This window comes from Melozone crissalis, unplaced genomic scaffold (genome assembly GCF_028551555.1).
Source record: "Melozone crissalis strain CALT ecotype California unplaced genomic scaffold, PUWL_Pcris_2 ptg000073l_1, whole genome shotgun sequence".
Classification (NCBI taxonomy): domain Eukaryota; kingdom Metazoa; phylum Chordata; class Aves; order Passeriformes; family Passerellidae; genus Melozone; species Melozone crissalis.
This window is the reverse complement of record NW_026535850.1, coordinates 9,663,878-9,678,076: the sequence shown is the minus strand read 5'-3', so window position 1 is coordinate 9,678,076 and position 14,199 is coordinate 9,663,878.

Sequence of the window (14,199 nt, the reverse complement as noted above, 5' to 3'; positions counted from 1 at the left end):
GAGGACAGCTCCGGACTTGGACGGATTCCCAGGAGAACACTGATAACTCCTGGGAAGACAAGCCAGCAGAAAAAAAAAAATGGCTGAGAGAGTCTGAAAAAGACAGCAGTCACTGAGAATTACATCTCTCAGCTTCTGCCGAAGAAAGTTCGTACAGAGCAGCCTGGATCGGAACCAGAAAGGCGCCTCTGGACCCACCTCTTGTGACCTGCTGGACGGAGATCGGGAGCCTTCGGACTGCTCTGATGACAGAGATTCGATGAGAAGGTCAAAAATAAGAACATGGGGGGCACACTCTCCCAGGAACAGCTGGGAATTTTGTCCGCCTTACAAGGCGTAGCTCAGACCTACACGGTCGGGATCTCAAAGAAGGAGCTGAAACAGCTTTTATTGTGGGTGAGACTTAATTACCCATTTTCAGAGATGCGTCTGTTATTCGAAGTAGGTTTTTGGCAAGAAATTAATAGGCGCTTACATCTCTTAGCCACGAAAAAAGATGAGACAGCCTTAAAATTGCTGTCTCCAGCAAGAATAATGTTAGAAGGCATTTCTGTGCAGTCAAAGCGACTGGAAAGGCAACAAAATGTTGCGGGACCCTCAGGAACAGGGGAAGGAGAGCAAGGCTCTAGGCAGAGATCGGCTCTGGCCCCAGCTAGCCAGGGGGAAAAAGCTCTCGAGGAACAGGAGCAGTGAATAATGTCATTGCCTCCGATTCCAAGACCCAGAAACCCCAAGAAATCCCTAAAACATCCTGAAACCCCAGAGAGCACAGGGGCTTCAGGCTCCGACTCAGAAGTGAGATCGGAAGGGGGGGTCCGAGGGGGAGAAAAGGGGTCAGGGGAAGCGCTTTCTCGCGGCGGGCACGGCGGCTCGGCGGCGGCAGAGCACGGCGGCGCAGCAGCAGTGGTGCAGATTGAGGCGGGGGGCGCGAGTAAGGAGGTAATGGGAGACACGGGTTCTGGTGCGGCTTTCGTAAGCACAACGCCGGGAGCAGCGGCCGCTCTGGCCGGCAGGGTGCCAGAAACGTGTGCGAAGGGCAAGGCTAGCGGAAACCCTGGGGGGGGGGTCACAAACCAGTGCAGGAACATCAGATACGGGCAGCGAGTTGGGGGAAGCTGCACGGCCCCAGAAGGCCGCCATAGAGAGACACAGGAGACACGCGGTTGTGATGTCAGACCCGGAAGTAGGGGCGAGGAGATTGGCTCGGATCGTGGAGCGCGCCCGGGTGCCGGCGGGGGGCGGGCAGCGCACACCGGTGGGAGGAGTGGATACAGCGTCAGAGGAGGAGGAGAGAGAGTCGGGAACAGACCAAGGGGATGAGATTTTGGAGGCGGAACGGGGGGGAGAGAGTGATGTCAGCTGGGGAGAGATGGGGAGCGGCTCCGAAAGTACGCATGCGCGGAGAGCAGAGCGCGGGCGGAGGCGTGTCCAGTCCCCTGTGACGTCTCGGGCGAGGAGGGGCTGTGCTCGGGGTTCCACATCCTGAGGCTCCACCCCCTCTCCAGTCCCAGTGCCTCTAATCCAAACCCTTAGAGTCCAAACCTCTTTCCTTCAAGGGAGAAGTTCTGGTGTCCGAGCCCCATTGTCAGCTGAATCAAAAGCCAGGCACCCCTGGTCTCAAGCAAGTTTGCAGACACGGCAGACGACCAGAAGAGGGGCAGTCGAGTTCATACCGTCATCCGAGCCATGGAGTCCGGTGACAGCGCCACCTCGTGGGGGGATGACAGAAGTACACGACATGCCGGATCTGTTCGGTGGAGCCACAGCACCATCTCGTGGCGAGACTGCAACAATGCAGCGCTTTTTTCCAACAATATATAAAATGAAAAATACTTCTAAGAAGACAATGATAACACAACAAATGGATTATCCTTCAACTTCGGGATTTCGCAAAGATGATGAAAGTTCAGATGAAGCACAGCAACAAGCAGAAGACTTCATACGAATCACAGCATCGTAAGGTGTTCCGGCATGGATGCTGTCAGCAGCGGAAGCAGCAAAAAGCTTCTTGCATTCATTTGATACAGCAAAAAAGAAATATCAACAGGATCCTCAAGTTTCCTTTTTGGATTTAGAAGCGAGGCCGAAAACCTCAAGGCAAAAAATGAGGTACAACGAATCACCGATGACCTCCACAACACCGTTGTTCATGCAAATCCCAATGGAGTCTCAAGAGGAGGAATTTCAACAGCTGGTGAAGACGATGGATTGGAAGCGCATCAGAAAAGCATTGGCAAAAGACAAGCATTTATTTCCGGGTTCAGGAGATTTGACAATGTCGGTGACTAATGATGCCCAAGGACAGAACCCGAGATGGGAAAGGATGGGTCATGAAACACTCAAAGACTTAGGGAAGGCAGCTTAAACTTTTGGGCTGGATTCACAATATTTCAAACAACTATTAAGAGGGACATTCACCACGTATGGCCTTACGCCATATGATATTCGTAGCATTGTGGCAATGATTCTCACTGACACACAGAGTCTCGTCTGGGAAAAAAGGTGGCAAAAGTATCTTTCAGAGTTGCGAAATAGATACCAAGGTGGGCCAAACACGAATCTCATGGAAGTGCAGTTAGCAGGGGATCCTCCAGATGACAACCCAGGGGAACAAGCAGTGCGGCTTCCACGAAGAGTGTTAAGTGACATCAAAGAAGCAGCACGAATGGCAATCATGCAGATTACGCCAACAGGAGCTCCGGATGTTCCGTTCTCTTGCATCAGGCAAGGTCCCGCAGAACCATTCATGTCGTTCATCGATCGACTCACGCAAGCCGTGGATCGACAGGTGACAATTGAAGAAGTGAAGAGGCCTCTCTTGGAGGGCTTAGCTTTCGGCAATGCCAACCCAGATTGTCAATGGGTCATTAGTGCCATGCCAGGACGGCCATCCTTGGCAGAGATGGTGGAGGCATGCAGCAAGGTGGGGACACCTCAGCATGTTGCATCGATTGTGAAGAACGAATTAAGAGAGGAATGGGAAGAACAGATAAAGGGACACTCAGAGAGGCAATCAGAAGACAAGACATTGGAAAAGATGCTAGAAAAAATACTTCATCAACAGAACAAGAACACCAACAAAGTTCTTGCAATGATGCAGAAGAAGAGCAATCCCCCAGGAGGACAGTGTTACAAATGTGGGGAGTTTGGACACATAAGAAAGAATTGTCCACGAACACATACACCAGTGCCAGCACAAAAAGTGGAAAGGCCAATTTGTGCACAGTGCGGAAAAGGAAGACACTCTGTGAAAGAATGTTATTCCCAGACAGACGTGGAAGGAAATCCGTTACCGCATCTGGGAAACGAAAAAATCAGCGCGGGAAATCGCCGGCGCGCTCAGACACAAGTACTGGCGGTGACACAAGAGCAGACAGGGCAATCATCAGTGAGCGACAAGCAGATGCCCTCAGCAAAACCCTCAGTCGATTCCATAGTGACCCAGACCTTCTCCCACCAGGGGCACAGTGTGCATTGGCAGCTTCAAAACTAGTATGCTTTCTAGATGAAAATCATGCAGAGATACCAACGGGTATCCGCAGAGATTCATACAAAAAACAAAATTTCTTGATAGTTGGGCAAGACAAATGCAGTATCCTTGGACTCATTGTTTATCCTACAGTTGTCTCTGCAGACAAAAATACAGAATTGACGGTTCTGGCAAGAGCGCTTCGTCCACCATTGACTGTGACGGAAAATACTGTTGTTGCAAGAGCTTTCGCCTTGCCGCCACACGCAGTTGGAGAAGCCATGTCAATCTTTGACGAAGAAGGGTTCCCTATGAAGGAACATGATGAGGTACATACAACATGGGTGAAGCACATCGGTCGAGACCGACCCACACTCTTGTGCTAATTGACATGTGGAGACAGGATGATAGCAATCAGAGGTATGCTCGACACAGGGGCGGATGTCACAGTAATATCGTACATCTTTTGGCCACGCAATTGGAGCTTGGTCGTGCCCTTGGGTTCTCTCTCAGGCATAGGGGCAGCATCTCTGTGTCTGCAAAGTGAGAATTCCGTCGTTGTCACGGGACCAGGAGACAAGACGGCGATCATTCGTCCTTTTGTCGTCCAAAAGCCGATCACAGTCTGGGGTCGAGATCTTTTGGCACAATGGGGCGCGAAGATCGAAGTGGATTTTTAATAGGGGTCACTGTGGCACTCGCCACATTGAAGTTGACATGGAGAACAAACGATCCAGTTTGGGTGGATCAGTGGCCCCTTGAGCGGAAAAAGTTGAGTGCTTTGAAAAACCTGGTCCAAGAACAATTGCAGAAGGGACACATCAGGCCAACAGACAGCCCTTGGAACTCTCCAGTGTTTGTCATCAAGAAAAAGCTATCAGGCAAATGGAGGTTGTTACATGATCTCAGGAAGATCAACGAAGTCATAGAAGACATGGGACCACTTCAGCTGGGACTTCCATCTGTCTCAATGATTCCCAGAGATTGGCCGCTTGTGGTCATTGACCTCAAGGATTGTTTTTTCAGTATTCCACTCCATCCACATGATGCTCCGAGATTTGCCTTTTCAGTTCCGAGTATCAACAAGGAAACTACTCTGCAGCGGTACCATTGGTTCGTCCTTTCACAAGGACTCAAAAATTCTCCGACGATCTGTCAATGGTACGTAGCACGAGATTTGGCACCAGCGCGGAAGAAATTTCCGAAGGTGAAGATCATTCATTACATGGATGATTTGCTCATTGCAGCGTCAACACAACAGGAGCTGCAAGAAGCTCGTGATTGTGTGATCGCAGAGGTGCAAAAGGAGGTCTGGAAATCAGCATTTCAAAGATTCAGGAGGTTGCGCCTTGGAAATATCTAGGGTGGAAAATTTCAGAGAGAACAATAAAACCTCAGAAAATGGAGATCAGCACTAAGATCAACAATTTGCATGATTTACAACAGCTTTTGGGAGAAATCAACTGGATGAGGCCAGTTTTGGGAATCACAAACAGTGACATTCCAGCGTTGCTCGATCTTTTGAGAGGAGACACAGACATTTGGTCTCCCAGGACACTCACGCAAGAAGCGAAGAAAGAGTTGGAGAAAGTCACAGATGCGATACAGAAAAGGCAGGCACATCGATTTGTTCCAATGTTGCCTTTTCAGTTGGCAGTGCTGAGGAAGAAAACACAGTTCCATGGTTTGATCTTCAATGGGATGAATCACAAAAGGACTCTTTGATAATTATAGAGTGGATTTTTCTACCACACAGGCCCTCAAAGACAATTCTCACTGATTTAGAGATGGCAGAACAAATCATCATAAAGGCGAGAACGAGGTTGCTGACAATGGCAGGAAGAGAATTCTCAGTCATCAGATTACCTCTGAAGCAAGACTATTTCGATTGGGCAATGCAACAATCGAAAGACTTATTAATCGCGTTGTTAGCTTTCCCGGGAATTTGCACAGTCCATTTTCCACAGCATAGAATACTGCAAATAGGTTGCAGAGTGAAACCAAGAAAAAGTGAAAAACCTTTGGACGGGATCATAGTGTTCACTGATGGCTCAGGGAAGACAGACAAATTGGTGATCACGTGGAGAAACTCAACGACAGGGGATTGGGAATCAGACGTGAAGATGGTTCAGGGCTCTCCACAAATTGTTGAGTTGGCAGCTGTTGTCCGAGCATTTCAGTTGTTCAAACAACCCCTCAATCTGGTCACAGATTACGCATATGTTGCAGGTGTGGTCAAAAGATTAGAGGGTTCGCTCTTGAAAGAAGTCAGTAATGAGGTTTTATACTCATATCTAGCGAGCTTGAAAACATTGCTAGAGAGCAGAGAAAGAGAATATTTTATCACGCACATTAGAGCGCACACAACACTTCCGGGGTTTTTAGTGGAAGGGAATGCTCGGGCCGACAGGTTGACAGTGCCCATTTCGCAAACACTGCCGGACATTTTTGAGCAGGCAAGATTAAGTCATGCGTTCTTTCATCAGAATGCACAGGCGCTGATGGAGTCCTTTCGTCTCACAAAGAGTCAGGCGAGGGAGATCATTAGTGCTTGTCTAGACTTTCAGCTTGTGCAGCCACCTTCTTCTACAGGAGCAGTCAATCCGCGGGGACTGCAAAGTCTTCAATTGTGGCAAGCTGATGTCAGAAAGCATCCATCCTTTGGGAGGCTCAAAAATGTTCATGTTTCTGTAGATACATTCTCAGGTGCAGTCTTTGCTTCGGCACATGCAGGGGAAACAGCAGACCATGCCTGTCGACATTTTCTGCAAGCATTCACATCATTAGGTGTGCCTCAGGAGATAAAAACAGACAATGGCCCAACGTATACAGGCAGGGTGCTTGACAAATTCCTGAAAAGATGGGGTGTCAAACATACGTTTGGTATTCCACATTCGCCCACAGGTCAGGCAATCATTGAAAGAACACATCACACCCTGAAATCCCTTCTGGACAGACAAAGAAGGGGTGAGCCAGAGGCAACACCTCACATGAAATTAAATAAGGCGCTGTATGTGTTGAATTTCCTAAATAGTTCATCCTCAGAACCTAATCCATCAATCGTGAGACATTTTCTAAACAGCACACAGGCAAAGCTAAGGGAAAATCCTTTAGTTTTGATCAGAAACCCAGAGACAGGACAAATATAGAGGGTCCTTTCAAACTAATCACTTGGGGCAAGGGTTTCGCTTGTGTTTCCACAGATCGAGGTCTGAAGTGGGTGTCAGCGCGACACGTGAAGCCATTTTGAACGCGAGAACAGGAGAACGCTGATCCGAGAAACAAAGACGAGTACTCAGACAGAAGTCGAGACTCAGACTGCAAAAGACGACTCAGAAGAGAAATAAAAAGAAACTAAGGACTTTGGGGGTTTTTCCTTTGGGGCCTTGAATGAAAAACATAACAATGATTTCACACAAAAGTGAAGTCATGAGTTTCATGATGCTTATGTGCATCATTCTTTTATTCATTGCAATAAGCAATGGGGCAAATTTACCTATTAATCAACCAAAACAAAATGTATGGGAGGCTTTAGCTCAAGCAGCGAATTTAGATAGTATTTTTCTGACACACTCGAGGCCAGGGAGACCGTTTTCAGCATGCATGGTTGGATTGTCAGTGGACGAATGACCAATTCCGGGGCACTCCGCAGTTAACATCTCGCAGGTCATTAAAGATCCTGTGAAGGAGTGGTGTGCTTGGACCCATCTACTTCCTGTGGCTTCTACAGAACCTCAAGAACTGGAGATTTTTGGGTCCATGACAATGGAACTCTGCATGCAGTTTGAAACTCCGAATATCACAAAAGCAAAAACTATCGATGTGACTCCCAATCATGAATTCTATAAAAATGCATCAGCATGGTGCAAATGCACAGAGAAAATTGCCAGAGGATCGATCCAAGTCCCAGTGCAATTGCCACAGGGTTTGTTTCTAATTTGCGGGGACAGAATTTGGCACGGCATTCCTCCTAATGCCACAGGAGGTCCATGCAGCATTGGGAAAATTTCAATGTTATCGCCTGATTTGAAATCGCTAAGAGAGAAAAAGCGCAAAGAAAAAAGATCAATACAACATTATGCGGCAGACTGCAATGACGAAATATTTACTTGGGACAAGGCAGCGAGAGTTGCTACAGCAATCTTCTCACCTCAAGCAGCATCAGGGGTGGCCTTGACTCAAATAGACCCCATGGGTTGTTGGTTGAGCAACCATGCTCAGTCTGTGTCTGTCGCATTGAGTGACATGTTAAAAGACATCAGTGGTGTAAGACAGGCGACTCTTCAAAACAGAGTGGCGATCGATTATCTATTGCTCGCTCATGGACATGGGTGCGAAGAATTTGAAGGGATGTGCTGCATGAATCTCTCAGACCATTCAAGATCAATTCATGAAAGTATTCAGAAAATAAAGGACAGCATAAATAAACTTGGCGAGATCACAGGATCATGTATCGATGATCTGGTAGAATTCTTTGACATCTCTCCCATATGGAGAGGAATTTTAAAGATAGCATTCTATGTCTTAATAATTCTCTTAGTCCTCATACTTGTTGTCCCGTGCATCTTTGCATGTCTAAGACGTGTCATGAGTCAGGTAGCAAAAGAAGTCTTTTTAGTGCAAACAGAAGGGGGAGATGTGGGATCTCAGCACAGCAGTCCTGATGTGCAGAGTCACCGAGATAACCCTTGGGGGGCTCGGAGGTCCTGGAATTTTGCCAGAAGTGTCTGGTGGCTGGACTTTGATCCTGCACAGGAGACGACACCTGTATGAGGATGGGAGGATCACACGGGGATAAATGGTGAAGGGATAGGTTAATTATAGTGTGAAACACATGTTTTAGAATTTCGGTACAGGGGGGTCTAGAGAAACAAGACGGAGGAATTAGGGCGTGTCCTGTCCTTCTTCTTCTTCTTCTTGGCCTCCATCTTCTGTGGTGGTGGTGGCACTTTGGGATTGGTTCTTACTAAAAGTGCACTTGTCAATAAGGGTGAAAGGTATTGGGGAAAATAGGTAAATATCTTATACGTAGTTTTGGGTATAAAGATAAGTGACCGCGCCCCAAGGGCTCTCAGTGTGCTCATGGCTGACGTGCTGTGCGGACCTCTGTCGGGCCGAGAGAAAATCTTGTCGATAAAAACTAATAAACACTGAAGACCGAGAAAAAACCTGAAGACTCTTTTCGTCCTTTGGAGCGCGGGCTGTCCCAAGGCCATCCCGAGCCTTTCCTGGCCATCAAAAACAGCCGAGGACGGGACACTCTATTACTTCTACACAGTTTTGTTCTAATGGGCCTTCTTCAGTTGTGATACCTAGGAACAAAGCTGGATTCAAAAGGTTAGTTGTTTTTAGTGTGAGATCATCCTGCTCAGTCAGGACTACCTGGAATTTCATCATCCTGCTGGGAGATAGCCAATGGCCCCCCTTTTGTTCTAAGACAGTGGTTACCATGTGCGGTACATAGACATCTATGTGCCTTCCCATAGTAAGTTTCCTGGCTTCTTGTATCAGGATCACAGTAGCTGCGACTGCCCGCAGACATGGGGGCCACTCAGCACTTATGTTGTCGAGTTGTTTGGAAAAGTAGCCCACCGGCCTTTTCCAGCTTCCCAGACGTTGGGTCAGGACTCCTAGTGCTAGGCGCAGCCTTTCATGTACAAACAGCTGAAAATCTTTAGACAGATAGGTAACCCTAGTGCTGGAGCAGTTGTCAGTGCTTCCTTTAATTTTAGGAAGGCTTCTTTCTGTGGTTTGCCCCAGGTGAATGGCTACGTCTTCTGAGCTTCATACAGGGGTTTCGCAATCAGTCCATAGTCCATGATCCACAAGCGACACCATCCTGCCATCCTGAGGAAGACTCGCAGCTCATGTAAATTCTGGGGCTCTGGAATAGCACAAATCGCTTGGATACGATTAGTACCTAGTTTTCGTTGCCCTTGTGAAATTTCACATCCCAGGTAAATCACAGTCTGTTGTGCAATTTGTGCCTTTCCTCTGGATACTTTATAGCCTCCTATCCCCAGTGAATTTTAAATCTCAATGGTTACCTTTATACAGGTTGCTCTTTCTTCTGTAGCTATTAGTATATCATCAACATACTGCAACAATAAGTATTGGTCTCTTGGTACTTGCCCATTTTCGGTCCAAATCTCCAGTTCCTTTGCCAGTTGGTTTCCGAATAGGATGGGACTGTTCTTGTACCCTTGTGGTAGTCATGTCCAGGTGAGGTGGGTCTTTTCTTCCATTCCCTGGGTTTTCCCACTCAAAGGCAAACAGTTTCCTACTTTCTTTGTCAAGGGGGATGCAGAAAAAGGCATCTTTTAAATCAATTACGGTAAACCATTTATATACCTCCTTTATGGATGTTAGCAATGTATAAGGATTTGTTGCCACTGGATAAATGTCCTTTGTTATTTTATTTATTGCTCTCAAATCCTGCACTAATCTATATTCACCATTTGGCTTCTTTACTGGAAATATTGGTGTATTAAATTCGGATTCACATTCTTCTAAAATTCGGTATTTCAAGAATTTCTCAATAATCTTTACTATTCCTTGCCGTGCTTCTGGTTTTGTGGGATATTGTTTGACTTGTACAGCCCTTGCCCCTTCTTTTAACTCTACATGCACTGGTTGGGCCAATTTAGACTTCCCTCGTATATCTGTCTCCCATACAGAGGGAATCACTGCATCTTCTACCTCCCTAGGGATAGAGGAGACAGGTTTTTCTTTGATCATTAATATCTGTCCCGTCTTTGATTCATGTATTTTCATTATAAGCTCTGCATTTTCAAAGGTTATTACCACATCAAGTTTTGCTAGCAAATCTCTCCCTAAAAGTGGAATTGGACACTCAGGTACATATAAAAATTCGTGTGTTATAATCTTGTTTCCAAAACACAAATCTAGGGGTTGCAGGAAAGGCCGTTTTTCCTCTTTCCCTGTAGCGCTGATGATTGTCATTTCCTTGTCCCCAATTTGTCCTTGCAAATCATTCAATACAGAAAAAGTAGCTCCCGTATCTATTAGAAATCTGACCTCTTTATGCCCTAACTGTATATTTACAACAGGTTCCTTAACTTGTTCTACTGGTTCTACATCTAGTCAGCTGGTATACTCCCCCAGGACCATCTCCTTGGTAGCCTGCTGGAACTGATTGCCCTGGTCAAACTGGTTATTCAAACTTGGACAATTTCGCTTCCAATGCCCCTTCTGCTTACAATATGCACACTGATTCAGGCTTAACCCTTGGGTAACTGGTCTCCTACCCCGACCATTCCTGTTACGCCCCCTGAAATTTGGGTTCCCTCTCACCTGTATTACTGCCAAAAGATTCTGCTGCTGCCTTTTACTAGCTTCTTTTTCCCGATTGTTATATACCTTTCAAGCGACCTCGAGTAACTTATCCAAATTCCTTAATTCTTCCCCTTCTAATTTTTGCACTTTTCTACAAATGTCATCCTGTGATTGACCCAAGAATATGAGAGCGAGCTGAACCTTTGCTTGCTCTGTATCCATTTGAAGGTCTGTATATTTCCTTGCTACCTCTTTAAGCCTCTCCAAAAACAGAGTGGGAGATTCCTTCTTTTCCTGTCAAACCTCATATAGTTTGGACCAATTTATAGTTTTGGGCACAGCGTTCTGAACTCCTATTTGGATCCACTCTTGATATTTCCGTAATCTCCTCATATCGCACAATAAATTAGGGTCCCAATTTGGATCCTCAATTGGGAAATTCGCATCTAAATTCCTTGTTACTAGTCCATTTCTAATATCCTCCCTTGCCCTCTCTTTGGCAGCCTTAAGTACCATTTCTTTTTCAGTAGAATCCATCAGAGTATTTAATATTACTTGTATGTCATCCCAGTCAGGATTTTGAGTTTTCATAACCATTTTTACCACGCGTGCCACTTTATCAGGATTTTCTCTATAAGTTCCGGCTGACTGTTTCCAAATGACTAAGTCTGCCGGGGAAAAAGGCACTTTTACAAATACTGGCCCTTCCACTCCGACACCTTGTCGCAAGGGGGCAATCACAGTCCGTTTTTGTTTCCTTATGCCATCTCTATGCACAAATGGAGCAAGCTTTGCCCGACCCCGGGTTCTATGGGCTATTGGGATCACTGATTCATTACCATTGCTATCTTTTTCACTCGCATACCTCTTTCCCCTTTCTATCACAGTTAAGTTTTGCTCATCTTCCGAGGAAGAGGGATCGGGTGATGATAGGAGAGGAGGATAAAGAGGGAAAGGTGTACTAGATGAGACAGGTTCAGAGATTGGTGGGTGAGGAGCAGGTAGTGGGATAGGGACAGATGAAACAGGTGGGATAGGGTTAGGTTCTCTTGTTCCTATTGGACCTACTTGTAAATCAATATCTGTGTAATTTTCCCTACTCAAGCTTTCTCTTAATGCCAAGTGTTCTAAACAACGTTCCTCACAAACCCCACACTTTGCAGATGTTTTAACCACTATTAATCCACATTGATCCTGCCATTCTGGCTTTCCCCGTAAGTAGAAAAACAGATCAACATATGGGACTTCATCCCATTTTCCTTCTTGTTTACAAAATGACATTAACTGCGAAATAGTGTTATATTGCAGAGTACCATATTTTGGCCATTTTTCACCGTTCTCCAAGGCATATTCTGGCCACCATGAATTACAATAATCAATCAACTTAATTTTACGTAATCCTTCCCCAAAGTTACCGTGTTTCCAATGTGCTAATAAGCACCCCAAAGGAGAATTTTGAGGGATAGGGGTATTACTGCCCAAAATACCTTTAAGTTTCTCCATTTCAAAAATACCACAAATGCCAAACCCGCAACACTTCCGCGATTGTCTTACGGAACGGTGCCTAGGCTTACACCAACAGGAATTCCTTTAGCCCAACCAAGCGTAGCTTTCGCTGCGTCTTATTGGCAGGCATCCAAACCAAAGTAAAAAGCCCCTTACCTTTCTCCCGGGGACATTTGTGAGCGGCGAAAGTGGTCACGGCCGATGGGCTCCCCGTGAATCCCTCGGTGCCGGCTGGAGCGTGATTGAGTCGCGAACTCGCTCAGCAGCATTCACAAGGGTCCATCTGGGTCGCCAAAATGTTAGCATTCAAAAACACATCATCACGGAGCGATTCTATGCGGTGCTTTTTATTAAGAGCTCTGGGAATCAGGGTATATTCAACCCAAATCTGACTCTGACCATACATCCGAAATGATCATGTTTTATACTCTATCGTTACATAACTTTCATGTTAATTATTAAACTTATATTGTTCTATTGTATACATAAATTTAGCCCCCCTCTGAATTTCCAACATAGTTTCTCACTATTCTTCTTATGGTTATATAATAATTACATTTAATTACTAAACAATCATCACATCTAACAATTATATAATTTATCATACTGCTTACGCAGGTGCAGTTGATCTGGGAAAGCACAAAGCCTAACATTTTAGATTCTATCTTTAACTTTTTCCAGGGTTCCACTATCAAAGGGATGCCTTTAGGTGAGCTTTGCATCTTCCACTGCTTTGGAGCAGAGCCAGGAAGATTCAAATAGATAGACAGATAGACAGATTTCACTTTTATAATCTCTCTTTACTGTACTGTGGTATTTACATTCTTTGAACACAGAGAGATATAATTCTCTCTCCTAGGTTTTTTTTTAAGGGAAGGTAGTGAGAAACTTAGAGAAGAAGAGAAAACAATTATTATCTCTACTAGCTGTTCTTGTTGTTTAGTATATGTAGAATGTGTTATAGTGATTGTTTACTGAAAGTGATTTGTTAATTGGATTTTAGTGATAGTTGTTTAGCTTGATTAGCTAATTAGATAAAAGCTGTGTCGTGACTGTCTGGAGACAGTCACGAGTTTTTCTTTAGTAGCTTTATAGTATAGCATCTCTTTAGTCTAGTTTTAATATAGTACTAGTGTAATATAGCTTAAGAAAGCATTTGTTTAACCTTCTAAATCATAGAGCCAAAGCACATTATTTGCCACGTGGGGGTCACCCTGAATCAATACTGTCCTTTCTGTCGCTACACACATCAGCACTCGGTAGCAGTGCCCCGATCAGCAGCCATCCTGAACTTGCTCTCCTGTTGCTTCAGTAACCCACACTCTTGGGCAATCTGGAGCGTGTGGGTCCTTATGGAATGCAACCAGACCCAGAGCATTGCACTGGGAACTGCATTCTTTGTGCATCTGTGCTCGGGCAAGTTCTTCTCTTGGACTCGACCACACTGATGGTGCTGAAGTAGCTGGAATCAGAAATGCAGCCCAGCCCCTCCAGCTCCTCTAATCTCTGAGCACCAGCTGGAATGCAAGGGCATTGATTTCCTGCTCAATTCCCAAACACAACACTTTGTGTTATGGGCTGTCCCTGGGCTGCCAAAAGACACGGGAGCCATTACCCCGAAAGTGATGTGTTTCTGCCAGTGCTGGAAAAGGGCAGGAAAGATTGAGAAAAAGCTCCCTTGCTCCCTGGAGAAGGAGAAATTACACAAGGCTTCTCCTTCGAGCAAACAAACAAACAAACAAATAAACAAAATATGAAAGTGTTACCCACTCCAGTGTCTAAAGCACTTGGATGCAGTGAAGGGATGTTTGGCAGGGAAACAGCCCTTGTGCTGAGCATTGGCTCTATGGATCTAAGGCAGGGATCTATGGAAGTCTGCCTGAAGGTCCCTCAAGAGCCCCCATTGTCCCAGGCTAAAGCTCCCTCAG